Source organism: Mytilus californianus, unplaced genomic scaffold, assembly GCF_021869535.1.
Source record: "Mytilus californianus isolate M0D057914Y unplaced genomic scaffold, xbMytCali1.0.p SCAF_4, whole genome shotgun sequence".
Taxonomy (NCBI): Eukaryota; Metazoa; Mollusca; class Bivalvia; order Mytilida; family Mytilidae; genus Mytilus; species Mytilus californianus.
Genome location: NW_026262690.1, coordinates 90704339 through 90726453, shown reverse-complemented (window position 1 = coordinate 90726453; position 22115 = coordinate 90704339). Strand labels below are relative to the sequence as shown.

General features: G+C 33.1%; 1 pseudogene; it reads left to right on the top strand.

The window, feature by feature from the left end:
* The first annotated feature begins 9178 nt into the window (after nt 1-9178).
* LOC127737140 (linear gramicidin synthase subunit D-like) lies at nt 9179-20709 on the top strand (annotated as a pseudogene).
* Nucleotides 20710-22115: the final 1406 nt, after the last annotated feature.

The following is a 22115-nucleotide window of genomic DNA, read 5'->3' as shown; positions in this document are numbered from 1 at the left end:
CTTCGACATTATTATGACAGAGAGTCTTGAAACATTTACCATCATTTACCACTGAATGGAATGAAATAAAACATGGCATGACTGTTCCTTATGAGGTGCTGACCAAGTGTTGTAACATTGTAGGCGATCCATCATCTAAGATGGCCGCAAGCGGGGGACTTAGTTTAACAAAGGACCCTATGTGAAATACATACAAAAGTCTTCTTTTGAAGAACCACTGAATCGAATCAAACCAAAAATGCCATAAATGTTCCTAATGAGGTGCTGACCATGTGTTGTTACTTTGTAGCAAATCCATCAACCAAGATGGCTGCCAACGAGGGACTAAGTTTAACAAAGGACCCTATGGGAAATATATACAAATGTCTTTTTCTAGAAAACCGCTTAATGGATTGAAACCAAACATGGTATGAATGTTTCTTTGGAGGTGCTGACCAAGTGTTGTTACTTTGTAGCTGATTTGCTGATTTGTCATCCAAGATGGCTGCCAGCAAGGGGGGGGGGGAGTAAGTTTAACATAGGACTCTATGGGAAATACATACAAATGTTTTCTTCTAGAGAACCACTGAATATGATGAAACCAAACATGACATGAATGTTCCTAATGAGGTGCTAACCAAGTGTTGTTACTTTGTAGCCGAACAATCATCCAAGATGGCCGCCAGCAGGGGATTTAGTTTAACATAAGACCCTATGGGAAATAATACAAATGCTTCTTCTAGAGGAGCACTGAATGGAATGAAACCAAACATGGCATAAATGTTCCTTATGAGGTGCTGATGAAGACCTTAATACATGTATCTTTATAAGTCAACATGAGCAAAATTGTTAATTGACGTCTTGATGGAGTTATTGTCCTTATAAAGTCATTTTCTACAACTTCAATGAATTAATTGGTAATTTCTGTAAACTTTACAAAAGTCTTCTGCTTTTGATTAAATTACGGGGCCAATATTAAACCAAATTTTGCCTCAATCATTATTAGGGTATCTGTTATGATTTTAATCTATTTTTACATGACTTCCAAAACCAAATTAGAATCAGGTGAGCGACACAGGCTCTTGAGAGCCTCTAGTATTTTTTTAGTGCGCACTTTATTCTCTTTCATGTTTACAACTCAAATGTAGATGTAATCATTTAGAAATGTATTGATATGAAGACCCTACAAAATTTGTTATTGTAATGAAACGTATTTGACGACAGGTATATACTCTTGTAAGATCTATAACTGTTTAAACTGTCCGACAATGACGTTTCCTCAAGGCTTTGCTAAGTAGTACACGAATAACATTGTCTGAAATAAAAGTAAAAACATGTTTAATTGATGAATGTTTTAATTATGTAAGGATCATTGTATTTTCAAGAGGTCTAAGTCTGACATAATCCCATTCATTACACAGATAAATTTTCCGTTCGACAAGAACATGTCGGTACTCATAATGAATAGACATAGATTATTACGATATTAATTTCCAAATAAACTTTTATTTTATTCATATATTGATCATTGGCAGGTTACCTTAAATGTGTTCAAAGCCAAAGTATGGGACTTAAATTAAAAATATTTATTGATCAGACGTTTTGAATAGTTTGTTTATTTGTTTATAATTGCGCATTAATAATCACGTAATTTAGCCACTTGAAATACTCAAGTTTAAATATTGTTTTACTTTCTCTTTTAAGATTTTCAAAAAATATATATATTTCTACGAAAGAATGCGTCCATTCCAAACTACATATATATATAACATTATAGATTGACAGCAATGAATGACGACAATTTTTATTTTTGGATATGTATAACTTAATGGCCAACCGGTGTACCTTATGATAAGCCTGGTATCTTTGTTTAGTGTTTTATGTATAAATCGACAAAATAGTTAAACTATGTATGAAAATGCAAGTGCATGTTTAAATCGGAGATTGTGGCAGCTTCTACTTCGTTTTGTCACCGAGAGTTTACCGGCCTAGTAGTCATCGCTCCTAACATATCACTGATACGGTTATATTTTGTAAATTTACTGTTTCATAGAATGTTAAAATGGTTCGAACAACAAGGGTTCATTACCCCAGGCATATATGATATGATCATGATATTAGCCAGATTTTGCACAACTTTTAAAATTTTCAGTCTTCAAAGCTCTTCAACGTCCTTATTAAATTGGCCATTACACTGGTCTGATTTTAGAGCCACTGATGAGTCTTACATGAACTAACATTTAACTGAAATTTTTTTCTCCGATTTGAATCATGCTGAAAAATTGAATTTTTTAATGACTTTCCATACATGATAAATAGCAAAATATATAGTTCGTGCATTTCATATAAGACGTCAGTTGCTGTATAATCCATAACATTTAAATTATCTACATATTTAATCTAAATATTTGAACATAATCATTTATCTTAATTTTGAATTATTTTAGAAATATTTGATAGGAGTTTCTACCCCGAAATAACCAACAGCCCTGTAGTTCATCCTCCGTTGCTGTTTTGAAATACTAGTATCATTGATAATAAACTCATCATATATACCAGGATTGAAATTTTGTATTTGCGCCAGACGCGCGTTTCGTCTACAAAAGACGCATCAGTGACGCTCGAATAAAAAAAAGTTAAAAAGGCCAAATAAAGTACGAAGTTGAAGAGCATTGAGGACCAAACATTCCTAAAAGTTTTTCCAAATACAGTTCAGGTAATCTATTCCTGAGGTAGAAAAGCCTTAGTATTTCAAAAATTCAAAGTTTTATAAACAGTTAATACGTTAATTTTCCTATACATTTACCGCTCATAAAATCTTTAAATCATTCGAAACACTTACGTTTTTCTATCTCCCAGACTTAGGTGGCAGTAACTAGATTTTACACAACTTTTTGGAATTTGTGGTCTTCAAAACTCTTCCACTTCATTTGGCCTTCCAACTGTAATGAACTGGTTGGTCTTATATACACAAAAAGGGCGTATGGTATTTTTAATTGGAAGTCTGGTACATTTTAAGAGTTTTTACTAACATAACTAAGAAAAAACTATGAAATTGCAGAAAAATTGAGAAAGTAAAGAAAATTTCAGAAAGTTTTAACCGTTAGATAAGCCGAAAATCAATGCGTCAACAACACCATTAATTATCTGATCAAAATAATCGTGGAATATTGATGTGGATTCTCCAATTTAACATGAAACTCAGAGTTATCAGAAGGGACTGCTTACATTTCCGAAGCTTCTGAGTTCACGAATAGTTTGTAATTTGCTTATGCAGAGTTTGCTAGATTGTGTTTGTGCTATTATATACACTAATGTCCGTGATATTCCTGTCGGCAATGGTTCTGTATCCTATGTAAACAGAAATGGAGTTCTTCAATGAAACGCCAAATGTCATCGTTATTTCCAAATGATGCTGACTAGAGGAAGAAAACCGCTATTTTTTCCAATCCACAATAGGTCAAAAGCGGGTTAAATGAAACAAAAGTCAAGTGATTTGTACCTATCAAGTATACAGTAATAAACCCAATATTCACTCAATATATGCAAAGGAGACTGAACTCGCAGTAGAAAACGCTAAAAAGTATTGTAATGCAATTTTCTTAGTTTTTATGTCAAAAGTAGGTTATTTGGAATAAAATTCACATCCTATCTGTAAAACCTATTGCACAAAAATAAACCTCAGATTAGCAAAATGTTAACATAGAACTTCATAAAAACTAACAGGGTTGTGACTGTTGTATCCATATTTTGACTATTTTATTTATTATGTCTGTTTTGTTCTCGCATCGTTGTAAATATAACGGAATTTGATGAGACTGTCGTACAAGTGAGAGGTTTAGCGATATAAAACAAGGTTCAGGAATATGACAGTTGTTGTCCATTCGTTTGATGTGTTTTGTCATTTGATTTTGCCATGTGATTAGGGACTTTCCGATTGAATTTTCCTCGGAGTTCAGTATTTTTGTGATTTTAATTTTTTCATGTTGTTTCATCGTCTGGAACCTTCGATTGAAATTTGAAGTTATGTATCATAGAATGATAAAGTTTAGTTTGAATTGGATAAATGGTTTTGAAGGAGGAATATGTTTTTAAAGTCTACCGACGGACGTTGACGCTACGCGACAATAATAGCTCATATAGACCATTTTGGACAGGTGAGCATGATACAGAAATAGATAAATAAAATGATAATATAAAATTTATCTATGTGTCCAGTTCATTTCATTGCAGTTAAATTTATCCAGACAAAATTATACATTAGTTGCTTTACAAATGGCGTATTTGTATCTGGTGTTATCAATCAAATCATCTGACAGAATCAATTTACACTCGGGGACTTACAGTCCATCAAAAGTGACAATGAACTAGTGATTGTTGTACAAACTACCAAATACCAACATTTATTTGAAACACCATGTACGCACTTCAAAAATATATTTCACATTAGGTTTGCCAGAAACCAAATATTTATCAAAATATCATACCAATACAAAACATCTACCAACATGAATTCAAAGTCCACCAACTGAGGCATTGATTAAATTTTGGTAATGCAAAATTTCAAGAGAAACTTATTACTTTTTAGTGATAAAGTACTGAAAATGAGTCATTGTGAGATTTTTAAAGATATTGTCAATGAATAATTTTGATTTATTGATCAGGTTGATAAAGACTAACTGCAGCGCATTGTAATACTGCTCATTAGTCAATTTGTATAATTGCTACTATTAAATCGATGACACTAATATTAAGTCTATGGGAAAAACATTTAGTTAGATATTACAATATTTCAAAATGGTTACTTTGTTTGTGTTCTTTTTTTTATTTCCTTCTTCTTTCGTTCATCTTCAAAACTTTTCTTTACATTAAATGAAACATGTATTTGCGATGGTAGAATGAATGTATTATGAACTTGGAAAAAATAATTTTTGGTTTCAGAGTGATGTAATCATATTCACCTGTGGAATTCACAGATCTCCGTACCACTGGACAGATTCAAAAGTATTCAAACCATTCCGCTTTCTTGGAGAGGAATCCTTACAATCAAACATGTATATACCATTTGGAGCAGGATATCGAGTGTGTATTGGTCAACACTTGGCCTGGATAGAACTTCGTTTAGTTATAGCAAAGTTATTGCATGAGTTCACGTTTACAAAGAACCCAGCCACTTCAGAATTGAAATTTGTGGTAGACTGGGCGCATGCTGTTGTGCATCCTGATAAAGACATGATATTTTTATTAGAGAATGTTGAACAGGACTAAAGGGTCGGACCAATTATCGCAGAAATTAATTATTGCGATTTCAGGAAAATCAACATACATATATATGTATCGAATTCAGAATGCGAGTTCCTATTATTGCGATACTCCTCCAGTTGCATTATTCGCATTTATAAAAACCTCGCAATAATTTCTGAATTTACAGTATTCAGCTTAAACAACTTCTGTTTAATGTTGCTGTGATCAGATAAATACTTTCCTGAATCAACGTTATGAAAAACTGTGACTTTCTGTTCATGCAGGATGAATGTTACCTGCTTGTCGTTTTATGCGGATTTTGTTTTTTTCAAATATAGTTGTGTAGCTGTTACTTTTAATGAAAAAAGTTTTTAAATAATGCAATAAAGTAACACAAGACCGTCCAAATTGAATTATTAATTAGCTATTTAACTCAAACGGCCATTTTCACTTGAAACGTTTTTAAAAGTCTTTACAAAAAACTAGTAAGTCATGTTCAGTCTTTGATACTAGTATAAAAAAATGAAGATATTGTATGTTTACCAATGAGCAGGATTTAATGCTTAAAACAATAAACGAAAAACAATTATGGTAGACATGAACCAACGTTAACTTGACTGCAGGCTCTTGCCTTAGGTTAGGCACATTAAGAATGTGGTTGAGTTTTAAACATGTTTGAGAGAACTCAATCCTCTCCTTACCTTGGACGGTTGTAACAATTCGGAGGAAAGTGCTTGAATCGTCAGATATGTAATAATAAACACAAAAACAACTACAAAAAAATGAATGATACATAGTCAGTTTTCTAGATATCCAGTTCAGTTTTAAATAAATGGGCTTCAGTTCTTTCAAAGAAAAACGAAAGATCAGCGACAGGAGTTGTAGGTGACAAACAAGATGTGTTGTAAAGTTTTATCAAGTGTAAAAAGAAATATTTTATGAAAGAGAAGTAGTTCAAAAAATGGCTTCCCAGATACTGAAAAGTCTGAATCGTTCTGATGTTGGCTCTAGTAACCAGTCAGAAGGATAGAAAAAAAAGACATTATATGCAATTTAAAAAGTAAATTGTAAAGAGTAATTACTACAAAATATTTTAAAACAATTATATTGAAAGTTTAAAAACAGATATATGGACTTTGAGTAAAAACAATAATTCAGTGTCTTAAATTGGCTTATTAGCTTGATCAGATTTGAATTATTAAACATTTCCATTTAAAATCAATTGCCTGCTTAGTCAGTGTTGTTAGTCAATATACATGAAATGCTTAGGCCTTTATTTTATTTGCGTTTCCGCAACAACAACCAAAAAAAAAAAAAAAAAAGAAAGAAAAATAAATAGATAAGATGTAGTCTACTGATTAAAAATATTTCAATTGTACCCAATCGACAATATTCAAAATAACATAAAATTAAACTCATTTATATGTACAAGTAAATATTCTCATTTCAGAGAAGCAGCGTACTGACTTAAACCCTGTCTGAATTAACACAAAACATGTAGCAATCTTCCTAAAATAACATATGGCTTGAAAATGCTTAGTTCCGAGAAAAGTAGGAGGAAGTTGTGTCACGTGATACAATTTTTAAAGAAACGGCGTTTTTTTTATAATTTATATAATCAAAGGGCGATAAATAGTGTCTTTAAAAATAATTCAATCTTTTTATGATACCTTCTCTTCGGTTTTTGAACTCAAATTGAGTAAATAAATTAATATTTATTCTCGTTTGGCAGGACAGAAACCAGTAAACTTTTGTGTACTTTAGAAGGTAAGAAAATTCTTGTTGCCCTAGATATATAGACAAACTTTTTAAATAATTAGTCAATAATTTTTAAAAACATTCATCAACTATTGCTGAAACAAATATGGGAAAAATATATATATTCCTACAAAGATAAATAATTTATTAAAATACTTAATATCAAGTTATCATAAAATTTGTCTGAAAAGAGGAAGACCACACCAATGGAGAAATCAGGAATCATAAGTCAAAGAAAATCAGACAAGAACACAAACTTTTTGAGAATAAAAACGAAAATAACACCACCGAAATAAATTACACTCAATTCGGACAGGGTACATAACAGAAGTCAATATTCAAACTAAATATTAAAGCAGATAACTACAGTAAGAAAAATAACATAAAAAAGTGGCATTTAAGTATCATATACAGATGGTTGTCTTAATGTTTTACAATGCTAATTTATTTAAATTTCTCATTTCGTTGAATAAGATAAAAAAAAAAAACATGGCGAGCAGAGTCAATTATTGCTTCTGATTAGTCAACTTTTATACATGACGACCATCTGTAACAAAATTACCAGATATGATATATTAAAAAATACTAATATAATATAATATAAATATATATAATTCCGATCCGACGAAAACAATCTTGCTACCAAAAATAATAATTATTTCAACTTGATCAATTTGTAAAGTTCTTCTCCTCTGCGACTACTAGCTTCACGTGAATGATATACTACAGACATTTTACAAAGGTTCTTAATTTCGTGCTGAATGGCCAGTATATATAGCAACAATAATGATTCAGTGGTTTTGATGTTAACTTATAAGAAATGGCATTATCATCTAAACTCTGAAAGCACATGATGAAATCGACACCAAACTTGCCATTAATTATATATGAAAGACCTTTTAGAAAATATTACATTTCATAAGTTATTGCAAATAACATGTTACTGGTAGATGTAAAGTGATACTATGCCAAATAATCCTTTGAACAATTATTTATGATTCGTTGTTGTCATGGAGATAGCATTAATACAAAAAAAAAGATAAAATAGTAAAGTCTTATAAATGCTTTATGAGCAAACGCCACAAATCATGTCCCCCTCGGTTTGTATGACATCACGGAATGAGAATTATCACAGATATTTACCTTTTTTTTAAGCTTAAACGTAACAAATATAAAACTAAACAAACAAGCATCTGGATTCTGTCATTTGCAGAAAATCATGATGTTTTTCTCTTCTTATAACAAGATGTTCGTATTTAAGTCAGCCGTTCTTTTTTAAAAGCAAAGTTAGACTATTGTTTCACTCTTTCTTCAAGTTAAGATTAGGGAATGCTTTATAAAGCAAAGAGAAGTCAAACATTTTGATTTCAAGAGGAGACGGATTAAGATAATATGCACACTTACAGATACTTCAAATAATTTAGTATCCACATCTGATTCACCACTAGGTGGATACCACTGGTGGTATCTGTTTCTCTCCAAGAGTATGATCAGTTCAATTGTATGCGTTCATGTGCTGTCATGAAAAATCTGGTCACTTCCTGTAAATTCACTTCTCAAAAAATTTAAAAATAATTCGAAACACTAAGGTTTTTCTACCTCAGGCATAGATTGCCTTAATCATTTGGCACAACTTTCTAGATTTTTGTTTCTTAATGCTCATCTACGTCGTTGTTGATCTGCCTTTCCACTTGTTTTGATTCGAATGCCACTGATAAAATCTTAAGCAGACGAAACGCGCGTCTGGCGTACTGAATTATAAGCATTAAAAAAATAACAAAAATATCGAACTCCAAGGAAAATTCAAAACGGAAAGTCCCTTATCAAATGTCAAAATCAAAAGCTCAAACACATCAAACGAATGAAAAACAACTGTCATATTCCTGACATGGTACAGGCATTTCCTTACGTAGAAAATGGTGGATTAAACCTGGTTTTATAGCTAGCCAAACCTCTCACTTGTATGACAGTCGCATAAAATTCCATTAAATTGACAACATGGTGTAAACAAAACAAATAGACATAATAGGTAAAAATTACAAAAATAGGGTACAGCAGTCAACATTGTGCTATAATCTTAATCAACATAAAAACAAACAAATATGTTAAAAAAGAAAAACAAAATGGCATATAGACAAAGCACATACGCAAAAATGAAAGACAAGAATATAAAAAATGACCATAGAATAAGAACACAATGGCGGGAGGTATAGATTCAAGATTCAAGATTCAAGATTGTATTGTCCAACCATGGGCCCTCAAGGGCATATACACAAAATACAACAGTTTTACAATGATTATCATGACATAACAAATTATTATTAAAGGTACATTGGTAGTGTACAAATGTTTGTACTAAAATGAAGCAAACAATATATTGTATAATACTTTCATGGAATATAACATATTTAATTTCAGCATACATTTAAATTGGAAGGTTTTCTGAAATAAATTCACTTATTTTTCAATGTAATTTTTGTATCTTCCATAGACATTAACCATATAAATTTGTTAAGACAGGACAAGTTTGAAAAAGATGGTCATTCTTTGGTAATATAGTAAAGAAAATGTTTTTTCTTTGCTGATTAAAAAAAGAACATTGTAAAAGAAAATGAATTTCATCCTCAAAATCATCAGAAAAACATCTGTCACATATTCTTTCTTCATAAGGCACATTTGGCTTAATATATTGTCCAGTTTCAACTTTTAACTTGTGATTACTTATTCTGAACTTTGTATAGTTTTTTTCTTTTTTTGAAGTCTTGAATAAAATCCAAATATTTCTCACGTTAAAATGAACATTTAAATTTTAAATATGTACGAAGTTTACCATTTTCCATGATCAACTTGTGTCTTGTATCTGCCCACATTTTTTTGTAAAAATTTGAAAAGTATGTTTTAGTTTAGTGTTCAAAGTGTGGGGCTGGTATCTATTAAAATAAGATTTTGAAATATCAATATTTACAATATTTTACACATGTAGAAAATATGTGTACCAAGTGTTTATCCCTTGATAGTGTAACATTTTATTTTCTTTATAAGCATTTTCCAATAATGAGCTTTTAGATTTTTCTATTCGAACCCAATATTAAATTGTATTTTTGAATATATTCATAACCAAAGGGTAGCGTCCTAGTTCGCTCATTACAGCAAAATTTGAGCTGTTTTTTGTACCTCTAAGATATATTTAGAAAAATGTTGGTTCATCTTTTCCGCTGGAAAAACACTTGCTAATTTAACAAAGTTACATAAGACATCTGATTTAACCTTTCAGAGCAATATAACAAAATGGGTTTAATTGTATAGTCAAATACATGACATGACGTTGAAATTGATGGCTGTAGTGAAAGTAAATGTTTTTTTTTTAAAGTTTCCATAGGGCCTTATTTGCCTTTTTTTATGAATTTCAAGTTGAGCTCCAGTGAAGGAGCCAGAGCAGGAGAACATGATGCCCAGGTATTTAATTTATTTCACACATTCCAGGGTTGTCCCATTAAGTGTGAATGTGTCACGTAATAATTTTCCAGATTTATTAAATATTACAATTTTGGTTTTGTTTATATTTACATTTAGGCACCTGTCATCACAGAATTTTTGTAATCTACTGAGCTTGTTTTGTAGACCTATAGCAGAATGTGATAGTAAAATAACGTCATCTGCATACATTAGACAATCAATTCTAAGTTTATTTAAAAATAATGGACTAGATGAATCAGATAAATAATCTGGAAAGTCATTTATAAAAAATTTAAATAGATTTGGGCTCAGGACATCCCCCTGCCTGACACCAACGCTATAGCCAAAAGGTTCAGTTAACTCATCAGATATTTTAACACATAATGTTGATTTAGTAAACATATCTTTGAGCAAATTGTAAAATAACCCACCAACATTGGCTTTCATGAGTTTAATATATATGGCAGTATGTATGACTGTGTCGAATGCCTTTTGAAAATCTACAAAACAGGCATATATCTTTTTCCTCTTTGATAAATATTTATCTATAAGGGCTTTAAGAACAAACATATGATCTGATGTCCTAGATTCTTTGGAAAAACCAATTTGAACAGGATTGAAAAAACTGTTTTCTCCAAAAAGTGATCTAATCTATTATCAAGAACTGAATTAAGAAGTTTGCTTAAGGACCCTGTTACTGCAATACCCCTGTAGTTTTCTGGTTTTGAGAGATCTCCGGTTTTGGGGATTGGAGAAATATACCCTTTTATCCAATTAGTTGGGTATTTGCCAACTGCTAAAATTTTATTAAACAAAAAGCAAAGAGGGGATATTAAAATATTTTGGCCTGTTTTAAGCATGTCATTAGTTATAAGTTGTATTCCTCCAGTCTTATTGTTTTTCAATTTATTAATTGTTGATGTGATCCATTTCTCTGATATTTTAAAATCCATTTCATTGAAAGGCATACATTTGTTTTCCAATTTTGTCAAAACTGTTTTTAAAGTTTTAAGCCTACATTCATATTTTGGATTTAAAGAGTTTAAATTCTTAAAGTGTTCATAGAATTTATCTGGTTCCACTGAGGGAGTAGATTTTTCAGTTTCTTTTAATGAGTTCACAAGATCCCAATATTGTTTTTGGATTATTATTATGCAAGCTTTTTAATTTCTTGATAATATCATTTTTATATGATTTCATTTTATATTTCTTTGTTTTAGTATAAAGCCTATATTGCCTGAAAAAAAACTGTTTCTAAGGGTAGTATTAAAAGGGTCATTTGAAAGTTTTTCTAAACAATTGATTCCTCATAGACCTTAGATCAAAATCATACCAATTCTTGTATTTTACCTTCTCTTTAAGTATAAGTACCGAGCCACGCCAAAAGGATATTACCAAAAAAGTACTAACAGTAAAGGCTAACAATTTACAAAGACAAATAAACAACGTCAGTACCTAAAATCTATACTTCAAGACCATCATGTATTATTTATGAAGTTGACAGGGAATATTTATCAACAAGGTCTTGGTATCTTCCGATGAACTTTTTTTTGGCAAAAAGGACGAGACCGTTCTTTGACATAACCCTGGTTCATCAACTTTCTGCTCAGACACTGGTGACGTTTTATAAAGTCTAAGTAGCAGCTGCAAGCTCTTGAATACCGATTGAGTTGGGAAATGTATATCCCATATGCAGGTGAAGTTGGTATATTGCTACTAAGGTGGGAGAAATTGATAATTTCAAAATTGAAATCGTCTCGTTTGTCATAGATTCTGGTACTGAGATGACCGCTTATATCAAATTCGAGGTATAAGTCTAAAAATGAGGCAGAGGAACTGTGTCTGTTGTTTCTTTAATTTCTAGTTCTGGAGGATATATTAATGGAACCCAATCAGAAAAGTTTGGATTGTTAATGGAAAGAACATCATCAATATATCTGAATGTGAAATTAAATGATCTGGCTTCTTTGATCTTCTTGTTTTTGACAAGTGTCTGAAGGAACTCCGACTCATATGAAAATAAGAAGAGGTCGACAAGGAGAGGCTCACAATTCATTCCCATAGGAATGCCGACAATTTGTTGAAAAATTGGACCTCCAAATTCAACAAGTATGTTGTCAATAAGAAACTCCAGCATACTGATCGGTAGCATGTTTTACCGTTTTGTTCACTTTTAACAAAATAGGCCGTATGGTATCCCAAAGTAATAAATGTATAGCGTATGCTACCATTTTATATTGAAAAGCATTGTGGATTATTTCTTTTAGACGATTTTTCAATTTCATATGGGGAATGGTGGTATACAGGGTTGAAAAATCAAAAGTTTTGATAGAATAGTATTTTTAATGAGTTACCACAAGCACTAGGTCGATGTCACTGCTGTTGGACGTTTCGTCCCAGAGGGTATGACCAGCCAGGTATTCAGCACTCCTTTCAAGCCTGATATAGTCACTTCATAAAATGTGAAAATCAATCAAAACACTGTGGGTGTTCTACCCCATGATGACCTAAATCAGGTTTTGCAAATTTGTGGTTTTAACGTTGTTCGTTATTTATTTGGGCTTCCGACTGTTTTGATTAAAGTGCCACTAAAGCGTCTTATGAAGACGAAACGTTCCTGGCTAACTAAATTACCTGTAATGAGTTGCCTCACCTTCCCTAGGGTATGTAGGGTATGTAGGGTTTTGTATTACAATAACTCTGAAGGAAATCTGAAGTTTATTGCTAATAGTAATTAAGTTGTTGTTTAAAAAGAGGTTTCTTGGAGTATTTGTAAGATCAATCAATTTAGTGTTGTTTATAAGGACTTTTATGTAATGTGTATGGCCAGTTAAGTAAAAAAAGTCATTAATTCATCTTTGTTAATCTGATGTATGACTGTTCATAATTTTTGTTTAGGAAGCATCGTCGGAGTAAATTTTCGTTTTCGAAATGTATTTTCAATATCTTATTCCCTTATCAAGCATCTTATATGATTTTATTTTAATACCAAACAAAATGATGATTTGGGCTTTAAATGAAAAAAACCCATCTTAGTCATGGATTTATGATGGGTTGAGTGTTCCTGATCAAGGATAATTCCGAAAAGCTCCTTGGGCGCACCAAATTTATAAAGTGTTATTTTCATTTTCTAGCAATTGGTCGATACCGCTGTTGGTGGACTGTTAGTCCTCGAGTGTGTAATGAGGGTCTGGATGGGGTTTATAGATAATAATGTGGTGCTAAAATATAAAGAATAGACATTAACGCCCGAAAAATGAAGCATACAGCAAAATGGGCCTAAACAAAAAATAGAGAGTAATGGTGTGCTAAAATATAAAGAAAAGAGAATAATTGGCCAAGAATAAAGAATACAGAAAAAGGGGAACAACATAAAGAATAAAGATATGAGGAAGAAAAAACCGAATATCCAGACCCTCTATCACCAACTTAGTAGTCGGTACTTTCATGATTTATTACAAACTTCACTTAAATTCTCCGTTGATAAATTGAAAAAATATTTTTAAAAATCTAATGACCCAACTCCCTCACACAATGATATTTAGATGAATTTGGCTATTCTTTTATGTCCTTTATGGTAATATTGATTCTGTTGTATTCGGGTATTTATACATCATTCGCTTTCAAACACTTGGGGTTGAGCGTTCCTGGTGAAGATAAAACAAGAAAAGCGCCTCGGACGTATGAAATGTATTAAATGTTATTTTCATTAAGCAACATTTAAGTCATTGAAGATAAATGTTGCTTAATTGTTCATAGACTCATCAAGATTTTATCATTCTAATTTGAATCAACTACTTCACAGCTTTTTCCAATCCGTAAATAGTGTCAATGTCATCTTTTGCAGTTTCAACTATTATCTAAACCTTATCCTCGAAAAATTAATAATCATGATGACCGTTTTGTTCTTTAGTTTTTTGTGTACTTTTTATATTTCTATTCATTTTGATTTCGAGGCCAAAATATTTGAAAAATCTAAAACCAAATAAGGATCAAACGTAATTCAATACCGGATAAGGAATCAGAGATGTGCTCAAGGAAGAAACATTCCTTTATTTATAATGATTTTGAAGTTCTGTAACAGCAAATTTAAATCAAACAAATAACGGATAGATATATTTTTTGAGGTTATCGTAGTGTTTTCTACAATTGACAGGCATTTATTCAATGTATCAATATATACATTGAAGAGACTATCAATGATATGCCATCAAAACAAGATTTCCAAAAAAAACATGAAGACATGACTCTATGCAACTACCGACGGGGTTCATGATTTTGGACAGGCACATGAACATATCGGCGAACCAACTGAGTGATGTACACTCCTTAAGATCATTTCATCAAATCGCGACTTTGTTTGTATGAACTTACTCGAATTTGTGATCTCAGTTTTAAATATTTCAGTATAGTATTTACGTCATGCAATGAAAACGTTGTTGGCTGCTTTGTAAGCGGGTACAGTCATAAAAAACGATCCTCGAGATAAATTGTTTTAGTAGAATGATTATGTTTACACTTTACATTGGATAATTAATTATTATGTTTCAATACTCAATGTCGATCACGGACTTGAAAAATGTAAATGTAGAGTTTCAGCAAATTTCTTGTGTTTGCATTGGAGAAGGTACTGTAAATTCAGAAATTAGTGCGAGGTTTTTATTATTGCGAATAATGCGACTGGGTGAGAATCGCAATAATAAGAACTCACATTCTGATATCTGACAGATATATCTGTATGCAGCTTAACCACAAATCGCAATAATTAATATAGAATTTTTGTCCATTTTGCAAAAATCGCAATAATAAATGCACGCAATAATTTCTGAATTTACAGTAATCTATAGCTATGTTGTCTGCAATACTTGACCGAGTTCAGATTCAATGCGAGGGTCGTTTTTACAAACACTAAACCAGTTCAGGAATACTGTAACGAATATGATATTTGTCAACGAGAAAGAGGAGCTAAAATCGAAGAAGTTCTTCAGGATATTGGGTTTGATTATTTGTTTAGCATTTCGAATCAGCGAATCATTAAGGAAAATGTTCTTTAACTTCCTCGGCTACTATCAATCAACTATCACGACTCACCACTACCCACGTATGCGGGTGTTCATGCAACAAGCTGGTCAATTATAAACGGTGAATTGAAACATGGCATTAGTTGGCACATGATTGAAACAGGAATAGATACGGGTGATATTCTACAGTTTAAGGAAGTTACTATTGATGACAACGATTCAGCGCTTACTCTTAATCTGAAATGTCAGGAAGCTGCTAAACAGGCATTTAGAAATCTACTCTCAAATATTATAAATGATACCATTGTACGACAAATACAACCACAAGTAGGTCGATCCTATTTTGGTCTATATGCTACTCCTCCAAACGCAGGAGTGCTATCATTTGACTCTAAATCACAAGAAATATATAATATAGCGAGATCACTTGAATTTGGTAACCATGATAATGCTCTTGCTAGCCCAAAAATTGTTACAGCATCTGGGGAATTTCTTCTAGTAACGAAAGTTGAACCAGCTCGTGGTGAAATTTATAAAAATGGTGATCCTGGTTGTATTTTAGATATTGTTGATGATGCCTTAGTCGTGAGCACATTTGACAAACCACTTTCCGTTTCATTTGCATATTTAAATGGCACTCGTCTTCTTCAAAACGCTCACAAAGTCCACAGTCTATATAAAGGAGCAAAATTGACAACTGTAAATTTCAATACTGATGCACTAGCAGACATTAAGAAGAAAGAACAGTTTTGGAAAAATAAAATGGTTGCTTATGAACCCACAACTTTTTTCCGTCAACGTATGAATGTAGTTGCCGGTATCATAGATGTATCAACTGAAATCAACGTCAAATCAGCTATTCTGCAATTACCCAACATCCCACTACCAGTTGGATTTGAGGATATTAACGATTACCTCTCAGCTGCTTTTCTGGCATTTATGGCCTGAATATGTTGCCTCAAAACTGTATGTGTCGGTATTTTAGCAGATAAGGATAAAATTCCAGATGTGGCTCTTCCTTTGTATTCCGACATGTCATCTATCCTGGTTTATTTAAAATCAACATCCATGATGAACTGTCTTCTATTTTGAATTTTTGCCAAGAATCACTGCAGAAATATCACTCGTCGTACTCTTTTTTGATGGACATGTTCTATCGATATCCTGAATTAAGAGGTCGGAAACAAGTTCCACATCATAATATTGTACTTGGATGTCTGATTAAAAAAATCATCAGAGAGAGAATTTGTCGAAAAAGTTCTGCATGACTGTAACATCCTGCTTCTTTTCAAAAATTTCGGAACCGAGATGCATTTGCTTTATAATGAAAGACCATCACAAGACTTTGAACACATTAAAAGCGTCTTAAAGCATTATCCTACATTTTTAAAATCTATGGTAGAAATTGGAAATGATGCTAAACTGTCAGAAGTGTCCATGGTTTCAACAGAAGAGATGCAAAAGCTTTATCCAATTTATACTTATCCGGAAATCATAGCAGAATCACCCTTTACAGTTTTTGAAACCCAGTGCATGGTCCGAGTACACAGTTATTTCGTAGTGCATTTCTTTTAGACAATAAATGAAAATTAAAAAAATCCCACCTGCGCTTTCTCAATAATATTTTTACAGTGTGTTGTACTACTTTTGGGACAAATTATATCAAAATTATAGAAAACTTCATCGGCTCTAACTCAAAATATGGACAATTTTATGTTAAGGGGGTCTTCAAATCTTTTGACAGCTTCCGAAGTGCTAATTTTTAACATTTTTCAGCTGGACCAAATCACTACTTTACTTTAAAATTCATGACCCAAATTTTTTTAAAGTGTCATTTCACCACCCTACTTGCTATTTGAGTCATAAAACATGGAGAAATAAATTTGGAAGGGGTATAAAAAAAATTGGCAAGTAACACACTGTCCACACTAGGGACTATATTCGTGGACAACGAAAATCAAAGGACGATAACTGTGTACTCGGACCGCATGGCTACACCAAATAACATAGCGTTAACATCTACGCAATGCAGCATGACGTACAAACAATGTTACAACGAGGTAAAGAGGTTAGCTAAACTCATAAGTGATCGTGACCTTTCTCCTCAATTCGGGAACAAAATTGTGGCATTGCACCTACCAAACTCTTTGGCTTACATCATATCAGTCATGGCCACCGTTCACGCTGACAAAGCGTTTCTACCATTGCCTTTAGACTACCCACCTGAACGATTGAGTTTCGCCATGAAAGATGCAGATGTTAACATTCAAATTATGACAACCGAAACATATGAAAGATCTGACTTCACAAAAATCAAAAACATTGAAACAAGAGTAGGCTTTTTGGCGATGAAGACATAGTCATAGTGGAATTCAAAGCAGAAGACAAATCCGTTGAAAGAAACCAACGTGAACCTAAGAGAAGATCATCCTTTATACCACTGGATGATGATATTTGTTACATTATGTATACATCAGGTTCCACTGGCCGACCAAAATGTGTACAAGTTACAAAAACAGGAGTTCTCAATCTATCAAGGGCCCAAATAGAACTGTGGAGTCTAAATGAAAACGACATTATCGCGCAGTTTGCATCTATAGGATTCGATGCTACTATATCGGAAATATTTACAGCGTTATTTTCCGGTGCAACTTTAGCAGTTCTGCGGAAGAATGAACGATTAGGACAAGAATTTGTCGTTACTATGAACAAACTGAAAGTCAATACCATCACTTTGCCACCATCAGTTCTTAATCTTTATAAACCACCAGACCTCCCGTATTTGGAAAAGGTTGTTACAGCTGGAGAGCCTTGCACTCTCAATACTGCAGTCAAATGGGCATCATCACATAAAGATATAAAATTCTACAATGCATATGGTTTAACTGAAACAACAGTTTGTGCTGCAAACTACGAATTCACCAAAGGGCTTGGACATAAAGATTTCAACAGAGACATTCCAATAGGAAAGGAAATTCCTGGTGCATGTGTCTATTTATTTGACGAACTTCTGCAACCTGTCCCACCTGATGTTGTAGCAGAAATATACGTCGGTGGTCTAGGGTTATCAAAGGGGTACATAGGACACGCAAGCCATTACAACACTGATAAATTTATCCGGAATCCGTTGTCAGATGACATGCTTCTGTTTAAAACCGGAGACTAACCCTTTCAAGATCCGGACGGAAAGTTAACATATATAAGTCGTCTAGATGATATGGTGAAAATTCGAGGCCAAAGAGTAGACCTCAGTGAAATAGAACAGGTTCTTATTCAGCATCCTAAAATAGACATTGCAGTTGTCGTAGTTAACAGATGTCAAAAACCCGAAGAAATGAGCATTGTAGCCTATGTTTCACCCTCTTTTGTTTACACATTGGAATTAAAAGAGTACCTCTCAAAAGTCCTGCCAAAGTATATGCTTCCCACGTACATAAAGAAAATAGAAGTAACAGATTATCCAATGACACTAAACGGGAAAATTGACAGAAAACTCTTAGAAAAAGACGAGTCCGTGCATGAACAGCAGCAGTATGTTAGATCAAGTCCCTTAAATGAAATCTAGTTGGCTATTTCTAAGATGTGGTGTAGTATTCTTAAGTTTAAAGAGCCAATTGCTTCAACACTTCATCGATAAAGTTCGTCCACAGATCTAGGTGGCAACTCTTTACAGCTGGTTCTACTGCAAAGGATATTTGAGGAACAATTCAGCGTACGATTATCGTTTACCGATCTAGGTACTGCCGATACAATTGAGGAGTTTGCAGAAGTTATAGAACGAAAGAAAGATGCTCTACAAAAGTCGTCACAGTGTCATAATAAAGACACACATTGCATTAGGGAATTAATTTTAAAAGATTCACAGTTGGGTTTAGACATTCGAACACGTGTTTGTAAAAGGAAGCATATTTCTGCATGTTCAGCTAAAAGCAATTTCAAATATCCAAGGAACATATTGATATCGGGCGTTACAGGTTTTCTCGGAGCTTACAAGTTTACTGTCACAGCTTTTGGAGCAGACACATGCACGTATATGGTGCATGGTTAGAGAAACAACAGAAGCTCGTGGTCTCGAAAGGATCATTGAAAATTTACGACGATATAATTTATGGAAATCCAGTTACACAACAAGGATGGAAGTTGTAGTCTCAGATCTTTCGCATGAAAATCTTGGAATTGCTTCCGATATTTACGAAGAACTCTGCAATGACATAGACGTAGTATTCATGAATGCTGCGATGATGAATTTTAATACTAATTACGAAGATCACAGAATTGCAAACGTCGACAGCACCAAAGAATTTGTTAAATTTGCCATGACCGGAGTTCAGAAATTTGTATTTCAGACTTCCTCACTAAGCGTATTTCTATTCCCGCCAGAACCAAAAACTGGAGACCCTAACATCGTATGTGCTACGAGTCTGAATTTTTCGACGATCCTTGTACTGTTCAAGGTTGCTATGGGCAAAGTAAATGGGCTAGCGAAAAAATTGTAATGGAAGCAATAGAACATCTACCTGGCGGAGCAATATTCAGACCAGCGAGAGTATCCGGCTGTTCTGTTACCGGGTTTGGGCCAAAGAACGATCTGTTTGTTGCCATTTTGATTGGAATGAGAAAATTTGGTTTCTACCTCGATATGGATTTTCCGTTTGACATAACACCGGTCGACTTTTGCACAAATGCCATGGTAGAAATTGCAATCTGTAATGAAACTAAAGAACTTCCGAAAGTCTACCATCTGTTCAACGCACAAACATTTCCGTTTCGTGACATTTTCAAAGGTATGGATTTAGTTCCGTTGCCTCTTAATGACTGGAGAGAGAAGTTGAAAACAGCTCCAGAAGACTACAAAGAACTAATACCGCTTACACCATTTTTCATGTCCCAGTTTTGGGATAGAGCAGCTTATTGGCCGATTTTTGATACCTCGAACACCGACAAAATAATTTCAAAAGAAACAAAAGACTTGATGTTACATAGTGCCAAACTGTTAAAAATTTACAACCGCTATTTTGGAATATCGTAAGATAATAATAACGGAAACAGGATTTACAGAATCTGTTTTAAACCTTTGGTCTGATAAAAACATTACACTAGTGTGTATAAATGTGACTTTTGTGTATATTTTTTACTTAATTTAATATAATGGATAAATTCCGACATGGAGACTAATTATTATGTGTCAATCCATATTCTATAGGTAATCTATTAGAATGCATATAAGCCAGTGAAAATTTTATTGATTATAAAGCAGATATTCATTATAAATTAGACTGTGGAATTCATTCTAATTGTAAGTTATTTCAGATTTACAGATTTATAAAATTCTCTTACATTCTTTGTCCTCGTTGAATTTTAAAATGTACTTTCATGCAGAGGTAACCAGCAGCACGCATAAAAGAGAGGCGAAAGATTGATTGATTATTGATTGCTTAACGTCCAGTGGCAAATATTTCATGTTTCGGACGAGAACAAATTAACAATAAATACAATAGGTAGGTCCTTAAAAGAGGCCATCCGGGATGAAGGCCGGGAAAAACTGGACTGCCACTGGAAAATTAGGGTATAGTGGATAAGGACAGAAATTTTGCCTTGCAACAGGCAACCTACGGACCCCTCAAAATTGTTATGCAAGGGTTCTTAACATGCAGAGAGGGTGGCGCTCTCTTTACACGGGGCATCCGATTTAAAGTCCCCATTCTGACCGGACGTGAATTAAGCAACTGCATTTTAATGGTCCTTTTACTAGGTCTCAATTTAAAACGTAGGATGCAAATCCTTACAAGTACAGTAATACTAACAAACATAGTAAACTTCCAACAACCCGAGTTACAATTGATTTTGATATAGCTATAAATCTGTAGAAAATTTGTTGATAGTATTATCAATAAAAGTATGCGTCTTACCAAACAGACAAGATAACGATCGATGTAAATTGTCCTTTACTCCTTCTCCACCCTAAACACCAAACAAACAGACCCTGAATTTCAACTTGCATAGTTTTTCTTTGAAGTTATATTCAACTTTAATATTTCAAGAAGAAAAAAATACATCAGATACTTTCATATCTTAGAATTGTCTTTTTATTTAAAATTATTACTACTTAAACACTGATATGTGGTTCATGGCTGTAAAAGGTTTGAAAAACAAGAAAGCATATGGTTTAGAGAGTAATGAGACTATAAAAATATCGTGTGGTATGATATATTATATATACATGTACAATGTATGATATTTTAACTCCATTTTGAAATCAGGGACTAGTATGTACCCCCAAACTGGAGAAGGAATTTTAGTAACCCTATTTTCAAAGGTGGTTGTATGAACGGTCCCTATTGAAATAGAAGAATAGCTGTATAGATATTTGCATTTGAATTCTGATTAAGGAATGCCATGAGACTAGCGACCAAATATTTCCATTCAAAACTCTGACAAATATTAAAGGAAAAAACATGATTGTTTGCCTGCATCATTGATTTTATGAAGGCATATAAATTATTGTGATGTTACACCACTGTCCAAGGTAAGAATTAGATTAAAATGTTTAACCCCGCCACATTCTGTATGTCCCTGTGCCAAGTCAGCAGCCTGTAATGCAGTGATTGTCGTTCGTTGCAGTTTTTCCTATTTGTTTTTCGTTTGTTGTTTTGAACA